This window comes from Oryzias latipes, chromosome 10 (genome assembly GCF_002234675.1).
Source record: "Oryzias latipes chromosome 10, ASM223467v1".
Lineage (NCBI taxonomy): Eukaryota > Metazoa > Chordata > Actinopteri > Beloniformes > Adrianichthyidae > Oryzias > Oryzias latipes.
In genome coordinates, this window is record NC_019868.2 from 1,554,082 (window position 1) to 1,575,583 (window position 21,502).

Sequence of the window (21,502 nt, forward strand, 5' to 3'; positions counted from 1 at the left end):
TGTTCAATGACTTGATCACTGGGTGGATATCAAATCCAACACAGCGAGAAGCTGATAATTTTTGTCCTTCACTTTATGATAATTTTCTTATTTGCGTCGAAACAATTATAAAAAGTTCCCCTAATTACATTTTTTTTCGTCCATGGACTAATGTGGGACAGCAAGTCGTCAAACTGGTTCACAGGGACACAGAAGGACAGTTTGAAATTGGCATCATTCAGACGCAGCTCCTGCAGCAGGGGAGAACCTCACCATACTGGGAAAGTCTCTGAATCATCTCATGAAGACTAAAATACTGTGAATAGAGGCAATACTCAGATATCATTGTAGTTGGTTATTTCATCCTAGTTCACACAGTGAGGTTACTAGTGGGGTTTAGGAGTTTTCAGGCAAAGTGTATATTTGCATAAACCCCTTTTGTATTTGAGGCTATGCTTTATTTATAATTATTATATCATTAAGAACGTATTAGGTTTATTTTACTTAGAATAAAGGCGACAGTGGCTCAGGTGGTTGAGCGGGTCGTCCAATGACCGAAGGGTTGGCGGTTCGATCCCCACTCCCACCAGCCAAAAATGTTGTTGTGTCCTTGGGCAAGACACTTCACCCTCCTTGCCTCCAGTGTGGCTCCATTGGTGTGTGAATGTGCATGAATGGTCCCGGTGATGGTCAGAGGGGCCGTAGGCGCGAAATGGCAGCCACGCCTCTGTCAGTTTGCCCCAGGGCAGCTGTGGCTACAACCATAGCTTACCATCACCAAGTATGAATGAGGAGTGAATGAATAATGGACACAATGTAAGCGCTTTGAGTGTCTTGAAAAGCGCAGATAAATCCAATCCATTATTATTATTATTATTACCCTTTTCTGTTTGGTGGCATCAGTTATATGAGTGCCGCCAACAATCGCACACATCATGACAGGCTAGCAATGTCAGAAATGGGCCTGTACAAACTCCAAGGTCATATTTGCAGTATATGTTGGCTTTTATCTTTATTAATAAAAAAAGACGCATGACAGCGGGCGGCTGTTGAAGCATGTTTTGGTTTGTTTATCTCCTGGAGGTCAGCCTAAAGATTTAATCCTCCTCTTCCTCACTGGTGTGTCTACAAACAAATAAAGTACCCTTGGGGAAACTCAGTTCCTAACAGCCCCAAAGCTCCAATTACCTTTTGTGAGGTCTGCAAAGTGTTTGGGATGCTTTGCAATTCAGCTGTCACATACCAAGACTGTTTCGGGGGGGGGGTCATACATTTTTGGTAACATTTATATTAAGTGCTTTGGTTTCACTACCTGTCCTAAAACTTTTGGAACGTTTCTGTAAAACCTTTTTTAGTTGTGATCAGATGATTAGGTCATCTTTCCCTTGCAGAAGCTTCTTGCTTTTCTGAGTTTCACATTATTTCATCTTTTTTTTTTTATTTTGTCATGTAATGTAGACCTTCGGGTGTAACACATGATGCAGGAAATCTTAAGTTTACCACACAATTTCAGAGTCCTTACCCTGCAGCAGAATACATTCTTTAAGCGTTTATTAAGACTGGAAAAGTCTGCTGGTCCTGTTCGCCTAATTTGGTCTGGATCAAGTCCCAAAGCAAATTCGGGACTTGATCCACCATCAAGTGGACTTTCCTGTTTTTAACCAAAGCTTTTAACAAGATCTCTTCAGTCATTGGCCAAGAATAATGAGGTTGGGGCAAAGCAACCAGAGGCAGATGTTATGGAAGTCCTGCGCTTTGAAATCCCTGTCGGGATACTTCACTTTTAAAAAGTAAATAGATTAACCATTATTTGGGTAAATAAACTTTGGTTCACTTCAGATGAACCAAATGTGTCTAGTTTGAATACACCCTAAGAATGCTTGAGGCCTGACTCCAGTTGTGCAACATCACTGCACAGGTCCCTTTTGCACCCCAAATGAATTGGTGCAGGTGTTTTACTGGAGGCTTGTAAAGAACATTTAAGTGAAGGTTTGCTCAGTTTTCCATCTCGCTCCTCACCACAACATACCGATACAGCGACCACATAACCACAGACGTCGCTCCAATCTGCCTGTCAATCTGACTGTCAATCTGACGCTCCGATCTACCCTCACTTGTGGACAAGACTCCAAGATATTTTAAAATATATTTAAACTCCTCCACCTAGAGGGGGGAAACTACCTTTCTTCGATCAAGAACTTTGGCCTCAGACTTAGCGGAGCTGCCTCCGTAGGGTAGAGATAGGGTGAGAACCCCGGTAACCCGCAGATGGTTTGTAGTAGAGCTGCTGCTCCTCCAGGTCGAGATCAACCAGCGTAGGTGGCTCGGGCATCAAATCCTCCTGGACGCCTCCCTGGGGAGGACATTGACATTTAGTCAATTATCAACAAGTAATGTTTGCATGTTGTGAGAACTAGCTTAAATGATGGAAATCCAAAGAACTGATGTTCAATCAGGGAGTGGATCCAGCTTGGTGGAAAACGAACCTCCAGTTGACCATCAACCACTGGAACAATTCCAAACTTTGTAAGTATTTTCAAACCAAACCAGCCTGAGAATACAATAGCAATCTGTTTTTCGATGCACTTTAACAACAGGAGATGTCAAAAACGAATTAGAGCAGTCTAAATGGTTAAAGGAAATAAAGGAAAGAAAGAAAGTTCCTGGTGTGTGATTTGACACATGAACTGTGACCATTTTTTAAATGTGTGAGCTTGTGCCTGACAGGAGAAATCCTTCTTCAGGATCCCATTAGCTCCAGGGTTTTACCAGCTAGCTGTGAGTAATGACTGGGAAGACTTTCCTCAAAAGATCAGTCTGATGTGAAGGCTTGATTCATATGTGAAACCTTTCACTAAATTTGGAGCTCCAGCACATGGTCCCACCGAGGGCCGGAACTAGCCAGCCCCTGTTAAGGGGGGGGAGGGCAGAATGGCGGTAACAAATCAGTTGTGCTAACTGTAACCCCCGTTACAAATACACTCAGTAATAATAGAGCATTTTACAATGATATAAAAAGGTCAATAAATATTAATAAACAGCATGATAAAAACAGCTAAAAGTTGTGAGGATAAAAATATAAATAGTATTAACATTAATAATTAATAGGTTTTATTACTATTTTTGTTTAAAAAGAGAAATTGTTTTTGTTGTCGATAAAGTTTGAAGTTTTTCAAGAGCCCTCCCCAACCTGTGCGATGCGTATCGGAGAGATAGGCCTGTTTAGGGCAGAGACAGCAAGCACGCACAGCAGAGCAGCCATTAGCTGAAAAACTACGGCGAAAAAACTAAAATAACGGTGCAAACCTGTTGTCTAGCCAGACCGGAAGAGGGGTGTGAGCCAAATAAGATTTTATGCCATTACGAGACGAGTTTTGGTGAGTTTTGTTTTGTATTTTGCCTACTTTTGTGGCGTGGGTTTTGCCGTGATCATGAGGCGAGCCCAGTTGAGACCAATTTAAGTTGTGAAAAAACGACAAAACAGTACTTTTGAGTTATTTATAATTTTCTTTGACACTTCGAAACATGAATGTATTTTATTTGATGTGTTTTGGGTATATTTTGTGTGAAAAAAAGCTAATTTTGCAAATAGAGTTGGATGTATGAAAAAGGAAAAAGAGCAGCCGCCATTTTAAGTTTCTAAAGAGTCACGTAGCCTTCTAGTGCGGCTCCGCTTTCATTTTGGAGTGGTTTTATTTTGCATATGGACTAAAATTATTTTTATGGCCTGTCCTGCGGGCCAGGTTTTTGAGTCCCCCCGAGAGTAATTGGGAGACGGTTCCGGACCGGATCGTTCTGGACTTCTCCTGATCCATGGATGGCGAGCCTACCCAGGGAGCACGATAATCTGGACTGCCTGTAGAGGCTCACGTGGTCCTTTACTTTTCCTCACTACTACAAAATCTCTGCCAAGGTCGCGGTAGGAGATTGAACACTAACTGTGGATCCAATACACTTTAAAGGAGCACTACCAAAAACTGGATACATCTACTAACAAACTTTAAAGGATTTTGCTAAGCAATTGGACATTTAGAAAAACAGTTCTTTGTTTGCTTTGCATATTGAATTGTCTTTTGTTTGATATCTGATATTTTGTAACTTTAAAGGATACTTTTGGCGTAAATTTAAAGTGACAAAACTGATTTAAAAAATGTGTGAAAAGGGTAAATATAGTGAACTCAAAAGAAAGCTTAAACTAAATTTAAGTTAAACGAATTTAGTTCTGTAACTAAAATCCCTTTAAACCAAATGACCGGTCATCTTTAAGTAAAATAGATTGAAACTGAAATTAACTTGAACAAAACCTTTTATTTGAACTTTAACAGAAGAAGTAAAGGAAAAAACAACATAAAGGGTGTTTAAGAGGTGTCTTAACATCACTTAAGAACCAAATTTGTATGTTTATTGTTGTTTGTCAATTTTTAAGTAAACTGCCGGCTTTTCTTTTCCATTCTACCTTTATATTGACTCTTGGCTCTTTTATTCAATACACAACACTCCGTGCGAACCTATATCTGGTCCAGTAGCCTGACTACCTCTGCCTAATAGATTAGGTGCTACATAACTGTGCTATAACTATTGTCTCCTGTGATCCACTTGACTTTTCTTCAAGGTTTTATGTTGGATGCCATTCCTGACACTGTCCTTTGCATTTCCCGGGCTTGGGACAGGCACAAATGTCACACTGCCTTATGCTTTGTTGAGGTTATATCATTTAAAATCTATTTATTTTGAGGGAGGGAGGGAGGGATTTTTGATTACTTTAATTAATTTATTTTAAGCCTGTCTGTTTATCCATCTCTGTTCTTTTTTGGCTTTTCATTTATTTTTATGTATTTTATCACTTTTTTGTCTATCCATTTAACTATTTATTCTTTTGAGTTTTTTTGTTTTTTATTTATTTATTTATTTTTTCCACTTTAGTTTATGTAGTTCTGAACACACAATCAGTCAGTCCAGCATTAGTCGTTTTTTTGTGCAAAGGTCCTAACAAATGAGTGCATATCCAGGCTTCTTGTAATGGCCTTCTGATGAACTAAGAAACTACATTTTGTCTCTTTTATGTAGCATGGTGCAACAAAAGGGGGTAAGAATGGTAAATGGCATATACTTGTACAACGCTTTCTACTTCATCGACAGGCCTATAGCGCTTTACAGTCACAAAGCCTTTCACCCATCCACACACAGCTATTTACACGCTGGTGGCAGCTCTGCTGCCAAACACTGACGGCAGCCTTCAACCAGAGGAAAGGTGGGATTCAGTGTCTTGCCCAAGGACACTTCGACAGACGGGCGGGTAAGGCGGGAATCGAACCTGAAATCTTCTGATCAGAGGACCACGCCCTATCCTGCTCCAAGACAAACTCGAGACAAAGTAGAGAAAGTGCTTTCACATGATGCAGATGATCCACCAATCACAACGGAGATCACATACATACCATGAAGCTGAGGAAAGGTTTTCTTATACCCATGTAGATGGTGGAGAGGTCTACAAACTCTACGTTGCCGTCAGCATCAGTCTCTTTGAAATCTTTTTCCAACATTATTTTTGCAACAAGAAAGTTTGTCAACGTCATTTCCTGGCATTTTCTGCAGAGGACTAAACTTTACAACATCCAGAAAAGAAGGAGATTGAGATTGAGTTTCAATTAACTGCTCTGATTTTGTGGTATGCGTTTGTTTATTTTTTTTTTAACTTGGGGTCCTTTCTCAGTGTGTAATCAGTCATTTTAAAGAACAGTCCTGCAGAGAAATCATCATCATTTGAGTTTTCCACACTGCCATGAAGTGGAAGTTCATTGCAAGGAACTGAACTACCTTTCCTATCGTTTTTATATAATATAATTATTTTTCAACTTGCGTGGGCCCTAATGTATATCAAATATTTTTGATATTTGGACCATTTGCATGGTGTCACATTCGGGGGGACAGTCCTGGCATTTGGGGGGACATTGCCACCCCTTGCCCATGCCTAGATCCGGTCTCTGTCCCACCCATGTTATCTAGACTAGAACACAAGCATGCCTCTTGTCCCCTAATGCTACTGTTATCCATACAAACAAACGCATACACACAATCAGCTGCAGTTTGTATTTCCATAGGCTTCATAAAACAAGGAAAAGCAAAGTGATGAAATATTGAATCTTGGTGGTCTTCGGTGGACAAGGAATATCCATCATCCTGGAGCAGACCTCTATCCCCCTGACTCCAGTGACAGTGCCAGCTCTGAGGCAGATGGTATGTGTCTGAGAGTGAATTCCACCCCAGGACACCAAATTAGAAACATTTATTTTTGTCTGCTTTAAATCTCTTCCTATCTGTTTCTGTGTTTCCTGTTGCAATAAACCCCAAATCATTTTTTTAGGTTGCAACTGCTTTACATTTTAGTTTTATAAACTTGCAAATGCAGTTAATTAACAGCAGCAATCAGTGTTTCTGATTAAAACTGGAAGCTGTGGAGGATAGATTTTTTGCAGCCAAAGACATTTTTGCACAGATGGCAGCTCTCCACGTCACGCCCTAAACAGCTGCTCCACCATTTTTCCCTTCATCAGATGAGCTGTTTACCTTTTTCTATCAGAGCCATCATTATTTTGCAAGCTAGAAGTTCTCCCTCATATATCATTTATGGTGCCTTAGCCTGTGGTTGCTCTTTGCTGGATCTAAAACGTACTTTAAATATTGTATTTCCCATGTTGTTGTTCTTTGACATTTTTCTGTAAACTATTTCTTTTCATTGCTGCATGTCAGTGCTAAAGAACTCAATCAGGTCTGTATCATCAGCATCTTCCAGGATAAATGTTTGATCGATGGAATGTCACAGAAACGAACTCGTATTTGGGGCTCAGCTGTTTGCCTTTAGGAGATGGCTTCACCTTGAGATAAATTGGTCCATCCCCAAATTCAAGGTCGCTGGTTGCAGCTCCTGCATCCCAATTCTGTCTTCTAAAGTATTTGGGTAAAATACTTAACCCTTCATTGATCTATGCACCTCACTAACATTTTTGGAGTAAAAAGAAAAAAACAGAATAGCTGATGATTATTTCATTTTCAACAGAGTCTGCGACATATGGAGGTATGAAATAGGGTATGTTTATCCTTTACTTCTTACTTCTATGTTTTGTGCAATAATGAGCACAGAAAAAGCTGCTCTTTAGCAACTGTTGGAATCAGATACATGCATCCTCATTGAAGCAACACCTGCAATGAAGTTGAAGCCAGCTAAAATACCAGGCAATGTGTGGAAGGCAGTAATGTTTAGACTTTTGTACCATTAAAAGAGTAAATTATATCAAGTTGACAGGCTATTCTAAAATCAGAATAATTTTTCTAATGCTTGCATTTTTTTCCCTTTCTGCTTAATAAAGGGTTTTTAAATGAAATTAAAAGTCGTGGTTTTACTTTATTGTTTTTGGGTAAAATTAAAAAATGGAAAAAGTCATATGGTATGTTTGTGGAAAAACATTTGAGGTGGACTTTTCTTTTCTTGCTTATACAGCACATAAATAACCACAAAGTTTCCACCTGCTGCTTACGGCTAAAGAAGCTACTCAAATGCAGTGATCTGGTGAAAACAGTAAAACAATATTTTTCCTAAAATCAAAACCGTATTGGGCTATGAGCTGAAATAACTACAATTCACAGCCTTCATATTTGGTAAATGTGACACTAAGATCAAGCAATAAGAAAAGCAATAGCTGATGCGAATCAATCTCAAAAGAAGGATGAGGCCATTACCAAGCAACTCAGAGGTCATCATAGCACAGACAGAAAGGTCTTTCTCTAGATCAGAACAATAACTCTGTGAAAAGTCAACCCAAAATCAGGTTGTGCAACATCCAGAAACTGTTTCAAGTCCTAAAACTACAATTGAAAAAGGCAGTGCAAATGTGTAGTGTGGTTGAAAATGTCACCGACGTCTTCTAAAACGAGTAATGTTTGAAAATGTGCATCTGAATAAACAAGACTCCTGCATGTTCTTTGAACAGACCATTTCTAACCGTGAATCAGACTTTATCTGCAGTAAACGTTTGTATGAAACTGAAGAGTTCTAAGAAAAAAAAAAGGTAATTGGTCAATAAGCAGTTTAATTTATCTTCAGTATTTTCATGAATCAAAATTGCATTCCTTGAATGACTCACTGAGTGAGATAACAGATTATTAAGCTTAAAACAGACGAGGGTGTTTCTGCCTGAAAGGCAAAAAGGGGTTTTCACTCCTGTCCCTGGGACTTTTGACTGATTTCTTCTGGATCAAAACTGTGACAAAATCACATTTTATCTGCAAACTCGGAACAGTGTGCTAATACTCTTAAACATTTTACACCTTGGTACTTTACACAGGGTTCTACAGCAGTGCATCGCAAGCTGGATCTTTTTTATATCTTTTCTTTTTAAGTAATGTTGAGTTTGCATTAAGTTTGCTGCTTGCTCATTTTCCAAGATTCCTTTCTTGAAAGGCTTCTTGTTAAAAATATGATTAAAAAAATCTTAGCAAGGATACAGTAACTGTAAATCAATAAGCCAATTAGATTCATAAATAGTATTATTCTACATGTTGGCTTTTATTAAATCCTCATTAATCAGCCAATTAAATCTTTTTGCTTGTCTCCAGGTTCAGCTTGGCAAGTTAGATTTTGTCCATCATACTAACTGATCCAACTCCAACATGTGACTGACAGTTTGCATTCCTGAACTGAACCAGAGCATAACCCTTGTGCTATCCTATGACCCCCCCCCCCCCCCCCCTTCCATTGACGTGTTCTCCCTACCATGACAAAGGTGGATAAAGGTGGAAAGATTTCATGTAATCCATGGACACCAGTGAAGATCACAAATCATTGAAGAAAAAAGGTTCAGAGCACTGTCTAGTGGGTCTAGATGACCCAACTCCCAACGTTAACGTGCCTAGGATAGAACAAGGGTTAACTGCACCAACACGAAACACTTTTTTACACTTTTACCTGCAGCCACCTGTCTGAGATGGCATCTAGTTTTATCTTAGATGCTGTGCTTTGTTGTGCTTTTGTTATTGTTAGCATTATTATTATGGGCCTGTTCAATCATAACCTTTTAAATCTGTGCAGCGAGTGCTTTATTCATGGTTGAACAGACCTGGAAGAAGGGTTAGGGTAAGGCGCACAGACAATATTTAGCTTTGGATGTAGTTAAAAATCCATGTGGGCAATGCCTCAATGTGCATTTTGGCTGTAGGTAAATATGTGGAAATGACATCAGCCTTTTTTTTGACAGGACATGACTGGCGACACAAATTCACATGATTGTTTTCACGGTTTGCGACAGTTTTTGTGCAGTGAATGTGAAAATGCAATCCCCTCTTTCCTTTTTCGCTTTAATTATGAAACAGAATAAGCGGTGTTTAAGTACAAAATGAAAAAGCATTTTGGAGAATTGATTTTTTATTTAATTTTTGAGTCATTTGATGCAGTTACATCGTGAAAACATCTGTTGGATAACAGGGCGCTGTAAGAGATGGCAGCCACTCCAGCCGCTCCGCAGCGCTGTTCCTCGTTCTCAATCCTTTCTTTGTTTTCTTTCTTTTACTTTTTCTTATCCTACGTTTTACTGATAGGTATCCTATGGATACGGACGTTTTTCACATTAGAGCCAGCTGTCTCGTTTATTCTAGAGAGGTTTTGCTGGCTCTCAGGAAGAGTACGCACGGAGTGAGGCACGACAACCCAGTGGAATTGCGGAGGAGATACCGGGGCTGCAAAGCCGGGGCTAAGCTAAAGGCTAGGCTAGCGGACAATCGGAGGCGATATAAACCATCGCTTCCCTCCGTGATTATGGGGAACGTCAACTCACTGCCGAATAAGATGGACGAGCTGTCCGCTCTGGAGAACCAGCGGATTTACCGTGAGTGCAGCTTGCTCATTCTGACGGAGACATGGCTAACCGAAAGCGTACCGGACGCTAACGTGGACCTGCGGGGATTTACAGCTGTAAGAGCCGACAGAGACACGAAGGCGTGTGGGAAAAGCAAAGGTGGGGGACTCATCATCTACATCAACAGCCGTTGGTGCAACCCTGGCCATGTCACAGTCAAGGCAGTGTGTTGTTGCCCTAAACTGGAACTGCTAGCCGTTAGTCTGCGGCCATATTATCTGCCAAGGGAGTTCAGTCACGTGATCTCCATCTGTGTTTACATCCCTCCGAGGGCGGACGCAGCCGCTGCCTGCGAGAAAATACACAGCATCACAGCACGGCTGCAGGCACAACATTCTGAGGCCTTCATAATAATTTCGGGAGACTTTAATCATGTCACCCTGGACTCCATCCTGGCTACCTTTCACCAGGTTGTAAACTGTCCAACCAGGAAGAACAGGACAATAGATTTACTGTATACCAACGTGAAGGAGGCATACAGAGTCACCACCCTGCCCCCACTGGGAAAGTCAGACCACAACCTGGTGTACATACAGCCCCAATACACACCCCTGGTCCAAAGGCAGGCTGTCTCCACTCATTCCATCAGGAGGTGGACTCCTGAAGCAGAGGAGGCACTGAGAGACTGCTACAACACCACGAACTGGGATGTGCTGCTGGGTGAACATGACAAGGACATTGAGGGGATGACGCACTGCATCACAGACTATCTTAACTTCTGTGCAGATGTGGTCGCCCCCACCAAGACTGTTCGGTGTTACCCAAATAACAAACCATGGGTAACACAGGAAGTCAAGGCTGTCCTCAACTGGAAGAAGAAGGCCTTCAGGACTAAGGACAAGGAGGAGATGAAAGCAGCACAGAGGGAGGTGAAACGCTGCCTGAGGGACGCAAAGGACTGCTACAGGAAGAAAGTGGAGCAGAAGCTGAGGGAGAACAACATGAGGGCCGTCTGGGAAGGTGTCAGAACCATCACTGGACACAAAGCCAGGACCAGCACACAGGGGGGGAGTGTAGAGAGAGCCAACGACATGAACATGTTTTTCAATAGGTTCAGTGAGAACACTCCACTCCCCACCGTAACTGAAGCCTGCCCTCCCCCCGACATATCTTCACCCACAGTCACCAGCAGCCCACCCTCCTCTCCTCCCCACCAGCTGCCGCAGCCACCACTTCTTCACACCCTCCCACTCTCACCTCTTCTGCACTACACCCCCCAACCTGCATATTCTCCTCCTCCACGGGAGCTGAACAGCCCCCCAACCCATCTACCCTCCTCACAGCCCTTCCCCTGTTTCACGGCTGACCAAATGAGGGGGGAGCTGAGGAAGCTCCGGCCCAGGAAGGCAGCAGGACCCGATATGGTGTGTCCACGGCTTCTGAAGACCTGCGCTGCTGAACTTGGGGAGCCGTTACAACCCATCTTCAACCTGAGCATGCAACTTGGGAGAGTGCCCACCCTCTGGAAGACTTCATGCATCGTTCCGGTCCCCAAGAAGAACCGGCCCAGCGAGCTGAATGACTTCCGACCGGTGGCACTCACATCACATCTGATGAAGACGTTGGAGCGGCTCTTCCTCAGGCTCCTCAGACCCCAGGTGCTGCACACTGAGGACCCCCTACAGTTTGCCTACCGGGCAGAGGTTGGAGTAGAGGATGCCATCCTCTTCCTCTTACACAGAGCACACTCGCATCAGGACAAGGGAAAAGGCACTGTGAGGATTACTTTCCTGGACTTTTCCAGTGCCTTCAACACCATCCAGCCCCTTGTACTCCAGGAAAAACTCTCCAGTATGCGAGTGGACCCATGCCTGGTTGCTTGGATTTCCAGCTACCTCACTGACAGACCACAGTACGTCAGGCTGAAGGACATCACATCTGACACTGTGGTCAGCAACGTGGGAGCTCCACAGGGGACTGTACTTTCCCCTTTCCTCTTCACACTGTGCACCGCGGACTTCTGCTACAACTCGGACACGTGTCACATCCAGAAGTTCGCAGATGACACAGCCATCGTGGGGTGTATCAGTGGCGACGATGAGGAGGAGTACAGGAGCCTGGTGGATGATTTTGTTTTCTGGAGCCACAAAAACAACTTACAGCTCAACACCTCCAAGACTAAGGAACTGGTCGTCGACTTTGGGAGGGACAGACCCAACCCCAGACCAGTTCTGATAGGAGTGGAGGAGGTGGAGGTCGTGCAGACCTATAAATATCTTGGGCTGTGGCTGGACAACAAGCTGGACTGGACGAGCAACACGGGGCAGCTGTACAAGAAGGCCCAGAGCAGGATATACTTCTTGAGGAGGTTAAGATCCTTCAACATCTGCAAGAAGCTCCTGGGGATCTTCTATCAGTCTGTGGTCGCCAGTGTACTAACCTACGCTGTGGTGTGCTGGGGGGGGAGCACCTCAAAGACAGACTTCTCCAGGCTGGAGAAGCTGATCAGGCGGGCTGGTTCTGTGGTTGGCACAAGGCTGGACCCTCTGGCTACTGTGGCAGAGAGAAGGACACTCAAAAAACTAACGGGTATCCTGGACAATACCACCCACCCTCTGCACACGACCATCAGTAGCCGGAGAAGCACCTTCAGCAAGAGGCTGCTCCTCCCAAGGTGCTGGACTAATAGACTGAGGAACTCCTTTGTCCCCCGTGCCATCAAACTCTTTAACCTCCACTCAGGAGGGGGGAGGAAGACGGAAAAGGAAAGGGAAAGGGCCTGAATGACCTTTTTTTTTTATTTATTTTTTTGTATATGCTTTTTTTCAGATATTTAAATTGTTTCCTACTGTTCTAATCTTTCTAATTTTTCTAGTCACTGTGCTGCTTTTTCCTTTTTCCTATATGTATGTCAACCAGTGCTGTATGCGATGGAGATGTCAATTTCCATGCGGGAACCTCCCAAATGGATAAATAAAGTTGTCTATCTATCTATCTATCTATCTGAAAAAGAAAAAGCATTTCTGGTAATCCATTTTAATAGTCAAATTAGACATTTCTAACTGAATTTTGCTACACATTTACTAGAGAACTTTTTGAAAATGAAATGTCAAACACCATTTTCTTTATCATTTTAATGAAGTGACAGAAGAAGCGGTGTTGAAGAAGAAAATGAAAAAGCCATTTGGCTGATTGATTTTCATTTTATTTTTGAGTCAAAAAATGCAGCTTTATTTTGAAAATGAAAAAGCATTTCTGGTTTTGACTTTTACTTTGAATTATTAAACACAAATGCTTCCATGCAATAAAGCTTTTTTTCTGATCAGAACCCACACTAAACTAATCAGAATATAACATTTTCATTGTCTTAGTTTGAAAGTCAGTGAAATTAAACAGAGCTGCTCTCCGAGCTTATTTGCATTGGTGACATTTTATAAATAAAAAAATACCTAAAAGCTGCTTGCATACCTTCTAGGGAACAACAAACAAACTGCTCGCTGTTGTCCGTTTCCATAGGAACCCAGCTTGTTAAATTCAGGGATGGCATGCTCTTTCTGTCAGTTGCTTCCTCTTTTCAGATGACTCGTTAGCCACCCTGCTCACAAAACGAAGCAGCTGTGTGTGAAATTCTCATGGGGGACTTAAAATGGTGGTATGCAAGCATCCCCCTCCCTCCTGTGTGGAAGTGTGCAGTACAGGGATGACACACTGTACTGGAACATGAGAAACTCAGCTAACACTGTTGCCATGACAACCCAGCCAGAGGATAAGTGTTTTACTGCATATTACACCACCCACCACCTTCGTTGGCTCGGAAATGTGTTGCTCCTCTTCTGCTCGGTGAGGCAGTGGTGAGGTGCTTTGGCAGTCAGGCAGTGGGCTGTGGTGGAGAGACTGCCTCTGATGGAAGAGGACCCTGCTTTCTACTTCAGGCAGTTCAAAAGGGAATCGCCAGGGAACCGACTGCTCATAACAGCTGAAACGTTGTGTCTGCTGGTTTGAAAAGGTGCAACCAGGCTAATGATACCATCTGCCCCACTTTGGATAAAAAAGGGGAAACAGCTGTAGTTTAAAGTATCTGCTTTCATTTGAGACTTTGTGTCCTGCAGCTTTCTCGCATAAAGTACAAAAGACATTTTTCACTCTAAAGCATCAGTAGACTTTACCGTAGTCATATTTTTATTTCTCTTACTTAATCTTGTTTTTTACTTTCGACACTGATTTTTTTAAAGCAATTGCTCTGAACACAGGCTGATTGGCTGTAGTGGCAGTTCTGGTTTACGTTTATCAGGGTGGTTTGGTTTTAAAAAGTACAACTTACTTTTATTACCCTAAGTAATAATGAACTTGATTTTTCAAATTTTTTTTTAAGTCTTAACATTTATGGTAGTAAAATTGTGCCCTATTATATTATAAAGACAATGCGATTTGTACACAGGGTATCTTTGCTTGATGTCAGTCAGACATTAAAAATAAAATCATTACAATGTCTCAGAATGTTTGCCCATGGGCACAGATGACAGTGGCCAGGTGTTGGTTTGTGATCCAAAAAAGGAGGAAACAATGGTTGAACAAATATTTCATGAGGTTTTCAGCTGATGTGTGTTGGTCTGCAGACAGGCCTCTTATTTGCATCCTTTTCTGTAAAGCCATGTCAAATTTCACACACCTGAGTTTGTGAAATTTGTTCTCCCCACATGACCCGTCCTGGGGGGAGTGGTGAGCCACAGTCGCAGGTTTCAGGTAGACAGACTGTTTCAATCAAGGGACATTTTATCAGAACAGAACATGACGTGCTTCTCACCCCTCTCTGGGGTCAGGCCCCCAGGTCTGTGAAAACTCAGTGGGATGGGGGTCTCTGCACTGCCTCCAAGGGCAATGGCACATGAATGCTCTGTTTTGGTTTCACACACCCTTGCAATATTTTTGGGTCTTCTGTTCAGTCAAGCTTTTGTTCAACACTTTGTATTCATCATTTTGTTTTATGATAAAATTCATACCCACTAAAAAGGAGCAATTTAACTGACAACATGCATGTTTTCTATCTGTACCACATAATCACTGAAGGATGAAGTTGTTTCATGTGGTTCAAATAAATCACTCAGACACTTAATTTCACTTAGCATTGTTTTCCAATTTTATATTATATGCTTAAACAGATGCTAAAAAATATTATATTCATCTAGGCTGCTTTAAATTCAGTGTTTCTGATCAACACTAAGTTTATTAAATGGAATTGAATTGAATTAAATTGACAGGGATTTTTATTGGAACTCTAACCAACGCACCAGCGAGAAAAATGTTAATGTTTTTGCACGTTGAAGAAATTCTTGCATACATTCTAATAATGTGATAACAGTTGTGAAAATGGAAGTAATCTTTATGCCACGAGTGATCAAAAATGAAAAAGCAATATGAAAATTTTGATCCTGTCAATCTTGAAGCAAGTGCACGACTTGGCATAATTTAGACATTTAATATGTCATTAATATAACATTTACTTTCTGTTCAGCGAAAGGGACAATAGCTGTAAAGCACCCTGGGCCTTAAAGCCACAAAGAAAAGAGCTATATTAGTAAACACCACAAATAGTTCTTCTTTGGTTATCTTTAGTGTTGGTTATCAATTAATTTGATTTCCTTTGAGTTACTTGTGGAGTTAGACTTCCTGGTTTCCTATCTGGTGAGTTCTTCCTGGTACCCAAAAGGTGGCTGAGGGCAGAAGAGCTTTTCATGCTATGACTGTTTGGAAGGCCCCAGTTATCAGAGGAAGAGGGGGAACTGGGATTGTTCCAGCAGGGTGGGGGGCAGAATGGAGATGCAACTGAGACTACGTGAACTAACTGACGTTTATGACATGGACTCCCCATGCAATACAAGGGAGACGCACCGCAAACGGTCCAGTGTAAAAAAAGTAGAAACTAGTTTCCTTAGTCACATAATCTTTATGAACAGAATTTCTAGTTGCAACCAGGGGGAGACGGGTCCAGTTTGGGGACCACAGCATTTTCACTCTTCTCTTTACAGATTATGATGTCTCATAATGGCTACATTAAGCCAGTCTTTAACATGCATTGGAGCAGTTTGCAGCTGAGTGTGAAGCGACTGGAATAAGGGTTCGTATAGTTTGTCTTATTGTTATCATCTATTTGTTGTGCCTTAAACAAATCGTGCACCTTTGTTCATCTTTTAATCATCCCTGTGTTTTATCAAATTTAATCACAACATGTCAACTAATGCAGCTTATGAGAAAGGCCTGAGTGATGCCCCAATTAGGAAACATTGTCTTGTTATTGACTTCTTGTTTGGGGTGGCACATGCAGGCCTCTTCTTGTCGATCTATTTGCCATCATTGACTTCAGTTCAGTGAGAACACAACCAGAAGATCCCCTGATGTTCACTGTGCAATGACAAAGGAGAGAAGGGAGCCAGGGTTGTCACATTTAATTTTTCACTGGGATGTATGCTGTTTACATTATTTTGGGTAATGGTTGTATTAACCAGTCATCCATTGACACCAAGTTACACAGAAAAGGTGTCCTAGAATTAATCTATATTGTTAATTGATTATTTTTCAATTAACATACATTTTTGACCCATTACTATAGTGTTGACTCCCAGAATTGGTCTTGTGTATTTGGCCAGATTTTGAGCAGTTGTTTGTTGCAAGTGTTTGGCGTGGCGGGCCCCTGAACTCCCCCCTTTTCCTTTGGCATGAAAACCTTTAACTTTTTTTTTTGTTTTTGAAATAGTTTATTTCAAGCAATCAAACAAAGAACAATGTAAAAAAAACCCCACAATAATTCAATTTAAACTTAAAATAATTAGATATTAAAAAATGAATCCATTCCTTGTTGCCTGGTTAAGATCATTCTGGAAAATCTACAATTAATTTACTAATATCAAATATTTGAATTATCTCACTATTTATTATGTTTTTTTTTTATTAAAACACTTTCAAATCCTTTATTTGCTAATTAAGCTATGTAAATACTTATATTTCAACCAGAATCAGAAAGCATATTCATATAAAGCTTAGAATTGGATGGACTGGATTAAAATGTAAAAGTTTCATCTCTAAATGTCAATAGTAGTTTTTTAGTATATTGCCAAGACTTAATAGACCTAGCACAAATGTTTGCGCTTCATTCAAAATATTTGCTTATATAGTAACAAAGCCCTTAAATGATGAGAAAGCTTTAATAGTCCTCAATAGGCATAATTGACGGAAAATATTTGAGCTGGCTACACGTGTCTAGTTGCTGAGCTACCTGATTCGACACGGCACCAGATGGTGAGCCTCTCGAATGTTTTTCCCAAGAGTTCGGATTAATTTCTGCAGCTGGATGAGAGATAACTGCTGTCAGTGTGTGGGGCAGGGAGTGTGAAATTGATCCAGATCAGTGAGCAGATCTTTTTCTTCTGTCATGTTTGAACTGGTCATTTGATTCCTCATCTTGTTATGAGTGCCATGTGTTAAGCACATGCGGAGCATAAACAATTCAAAGTGCCAAACCACCTCATGCAACAACATGTATGGATTCATGGGTATAATTCTGAGTGAGCAAAAAAGCACAGCCAATCGCCTAGACATTCTTTTCAGTAGATTTATTGGGTTTTGCACATATCGTTCTCCAAGACTAATGTGACAAATTGTGAAGCCATGCACACTGTTGAGCAGACATGAAGGCAGATCTTCCCTCATTTTCTCTTCTGCATGAACTATACCAGAGTTTGGAACAAAAATAAACAGGCATGACAAAGAAAGCAGGCTCTTTAAAAGGACTATTTCGTACATCGTAAAAGTAAAGGTCTACTCACACTTCACTTTGAATACATGGAGTCACGATTGTTTGGCCCTTTTGCTCAAACACAAATGTCACAAATCGTAACATAGTCGGTAGTTGTTTCAACATCTGCGGAAACATTTAAAAGACGTGCTTGTTGTTACGAGGATACCACCTTTAGGTAAAAAAAGCAGTCAATCTTACACTAATCCGTGTTACAAACCACAGCAGGTTTTGCATAACAAGTCAGTCCGCCAAACTGCTTTGTGACCCAGCTCTTCCAATTGAATCGGTTAGTTCAAAAGGGGCCCAAGTCCAAGAGGTTTGTTTCTCCAGGAAATGATTTTTATTGCACAGCTTAAAGGGAGGCTACACCAAATGATTAATACTTTACCAAGATTTAGCACCAGTTCATAGCTTAAAAATGCTATAACGTGAAGCACCTCACTTTTATCATTTCAGAGGACTAAACTCCTCTGAACTAAAGTCTCTGGACTTGGGCCCTTCTTGAATTAAACAGGGGCGCTGCATATTGGATAACTAGTGCTGCCATCTATGGGATGAAGCTAAACCCATGCAAGAGAGGCCCAAGTCCAGGAATTTGGACGTAATGCATTTTAAATGTCAAGCATAGTCAATCCATTACAACAGACTTGGGACTTTTTTGCACATAATCAGATAACTTTTCCCTTAAAGACCACAGAACATATAATGTCTCTATTATGAAAAATTGTGGACTGGAACGAAGTTTGTTTTTCCAGGAAATGAGTTTAATTGCATAGCTTAAAGGGAGGCTACACCAAATGATTAATACTTTACCCAGATTTAGCACCAGTTCAAAGCTTACAAATGCTATAACATGAAACACCTCACCTTTATCATTTCAGAGAAGTAACATCAGGAAAGAATGGACAAACCACATATTTATCATCTACATGAATCTTTATTTTTCAAATTTTCACATTCTTAACACTTCTTAGGATCCGTTTATATCCAAACCCTTTTTCTGCTTCACGATAACTGCAAGTCAGATTTGTTGTCCTCCTGAAATGGAACATGTTATCAAAAAGGTACATCTAATCTTCAAAGTCAGTCTCAGCATTGCCCCTAGTATCACAAACTCTTAAGTTTCTTGTTCATTATGTTTTCTTTTAGGCCTAATCTCCTCATCACTTGAATCAAACTCCTGCTGCATGGGCGCTGCCATAGTGGATAACTAGTGCTGCCATCTATGGGATAAAGCTAAACCCATGCACTCAATGCATTTTAAATGGCAAGCATAGTCAATAAATTACAATGGACTTGGGAAGTTTTTGCACATAATCAGATAGCTTTTCTCTTGAAGACCATAAAACATTTAATATCTCTCTTTTGAAAAATTGTGGACTTGGGCCCCTCACCGATTCAAGTGGGGATTAGTCAAAGGACAGACATGCCTTCATTGCTGCGGTCACTTTACTTTCCAAACTGGCTCAAACGAGATGAAAAGAGATGCTACAAGGAGTCTTCTTATCCGCAAGGAGCAGCAGGTGAGACCCGGCCTGTGTCGTTTGCAAGTGAAACATCTTTCAAGCCGCTCTTTGGTGTGAAAGACAAGAGCCGGCTCCTTCCTAGAAGTCGTTTAAAAAAACAAAAAAACACTTCACCCTTTCTTACTCCATTTTCTCTCTAAGCTGCACATGACTACGTCTCTGGTCAGTTGTGAGTTTGCGCTTAACCCTTGTGCTATGTTATGGGGTCCAGACGACCCCCCCCCCCCTTCCATTGACATGTTCTCCCTACCATGACAAAGGTGGATAAAGGTGGAAAGATTTCATGTAATCCATGGACACCAGTGAAGATCACAAATCATTGAAGAAAAAAGGTTCAGAGCACTGTCTAGTGGGTCTAGATGACCCAACTCCCAATGGTAAAGTGCCTAAGATAGCACAAGGGTTAAGCTAAAACACCATTTCTATTGAACTATCTTGTTGTGCAAATGGGTGCCATCTAGCAACGTGGACTGTTGTTTGGCAAAACCGTGTGTACATTACCTAAAGATCCTACCATGGCCTGTGTTTTTCATTACTGGAGCTGAGGAGATGGAAGAAGTCAGAAACCCTCTGGATTCTGTTTAGAACTATGTTTATAACATAACTATGTTTCTGAAGGCTATGAAATCTGTAGGACAGATGAGGGAATGATAGATCCTGAAGACACCAAAGGAATCAGTGAGACGTCAACAAATACGCAGGCTGAGGTATATGCATTGTCTTCTAGTGTATGTCCTGCTTTACTCTAAGAAATATATCTGTGTTAAATTGAAGCAAAAAAGATGTGATAATATATAAAAGACACAGATGAAAACAAGAAATCAGCAACTTTTATTTAGAAAGGGTCCCAAAAATAAACAAGTTAGCACACATTCCAAATATAAAATGTCAGTGGAATAGCCTGAATATGCAATGAAAGTGATTGCATCTATGGTATACATTTCTACTGTTGATTTTAAAGAACAGATATTATATTACTGTGTATGTCCCTGCTGACTGCAGAGGACTACTTCGCACAGACTAACTCTCAAAGAGAAACAAAAGATGCCATAATCATAAGTGCAACCTGTATAACTGAGTTCATAACTTACAGTGAAACAGCTTAAAAAAACTTTTCAAAATAACATGTTTTGATTTATTATTAAATGGAAGCAATGCCATTCTCAGAAGAGGATATACTTTTTATATTTTAAATATTTGTATAAAATATATGATAATATGTATATAATGTGTGTGTACATATATATGTGTGTGTATGTGTCTCACATTGTATTTCCAATTTGAAAGTGTTCAACTCGCAACTTGACCATTAAAATGAAAATGATTGTTTGGCAGTAATCAAATTAACATATGCAGTATTTCTGGCAACAACATGCAACTGGTGCTACTTCATTGTCAGAGCAATGCAAAGTACATGGTGAATGAAAAACAAAGCGAGAAGTCTACTGTATTAGCACTGTCATAGCCACCAACTGTACATCTAGTTACAAAAGTTACAGAATGTATCAGAGTCATTTACATTCACTGAGATGACAGTGATTAATTATATTAAGACTATATTTATATTTACTGGCACTGAAATTTGGCACTCTTCCTTATTTGGCATTTGAAACCATCATGTTACCCATAAGGATGTCACTTTTTGATGCCACTTTAAAATATATACTGCCACACTACGCTCCCATATTATTCAGTTCTTCATTCACTGCATGTAAACAGATTAGTTTCATTTTTGAAAGCAGAGCAACAGCTCTGTTCATCACCAGAAGAACACAAACAGCAAAAGCACTGAAGCAAACAAAGAGACCAAAGAATAAAGCAAAACTGCTGCACCAACTCCAACAAGAAAAACACCAAAGGTTTGATTCCAAATGTCAAGTATTGACGTATAGTTCATATTGACACCAAATGTTAAAGAATAAAATATACAGGAATTAATAGGAATTAATTACATGGTTATAACATCTTACCCCAATATGCAATGTATTTGGCTTTGAAAATGTGGAACTAGAAGTTGTTTAGTATTTATTCTTCCTTTATACTCACACATTAAGATGTTTATATCCAACCATTATGTAAGCAAGTTTATTTAAAAGCTATTTTTGTGAAAATACATAAAAATACTTTTTTTCAATAAATGTTTTCTTGAGATTTTCTTAGAAAAAAAAAGACAATTTCACATCTTCGTACAGATGAGATCAAGTGTGCTTGAAAATCCGGTTTGACGGTGGCGGCTACAGACACGTTGCGTTTGTGACAACATCCATGCTCTTCACAGGCTCACTCAACAGCTGAGATGACTGAACCCCTGACTCTCACACACAGTCTCAGCTGTCAGTCAAGCCCTTGCTTCTGTT

General features: G+C 40.7%; 1 protein-coding gene and 1 long non-coding RNA gene across 4 annotated transcripts in view; one reads left to right on the plus strand and one right to left on the minus strand.

The window, feature by feature from the left end:
- The first annotated feature begins 3,050 nt into the window (after window positions 1-3,050).
- Window positions 3,051-4,297, plus strand: LOC111948075. Its single transcript, XR_002874058.1, has 2 exons — window positions 3,051-3,356; window positions 3,723-4,297. It is a non-coding gene; the product is annotated as an uncharacterized LOC111948075 (long non-coding RNA).
- A 15,656-nt stretch (window positions 4,298-19,953) lies between these two features.
- gria2 (glutamate ionotropic receptor AMPA type subunit 2) overlaps window positions 19,954-21,502 on the minus strand; it is a 62,444-nt gene continuing 60,895 nt past the window's right edge. For all 3 annotated transcript variants that reach the window (XM_011473133.2, XM_011473136.3, XM_004086474.3), the window contains exon 16: window positions 19,954-21,502. This exon is cut by the window's right edge. The gene's annotated coding sequence lies outside the window, so the exon portion shown is untranslated.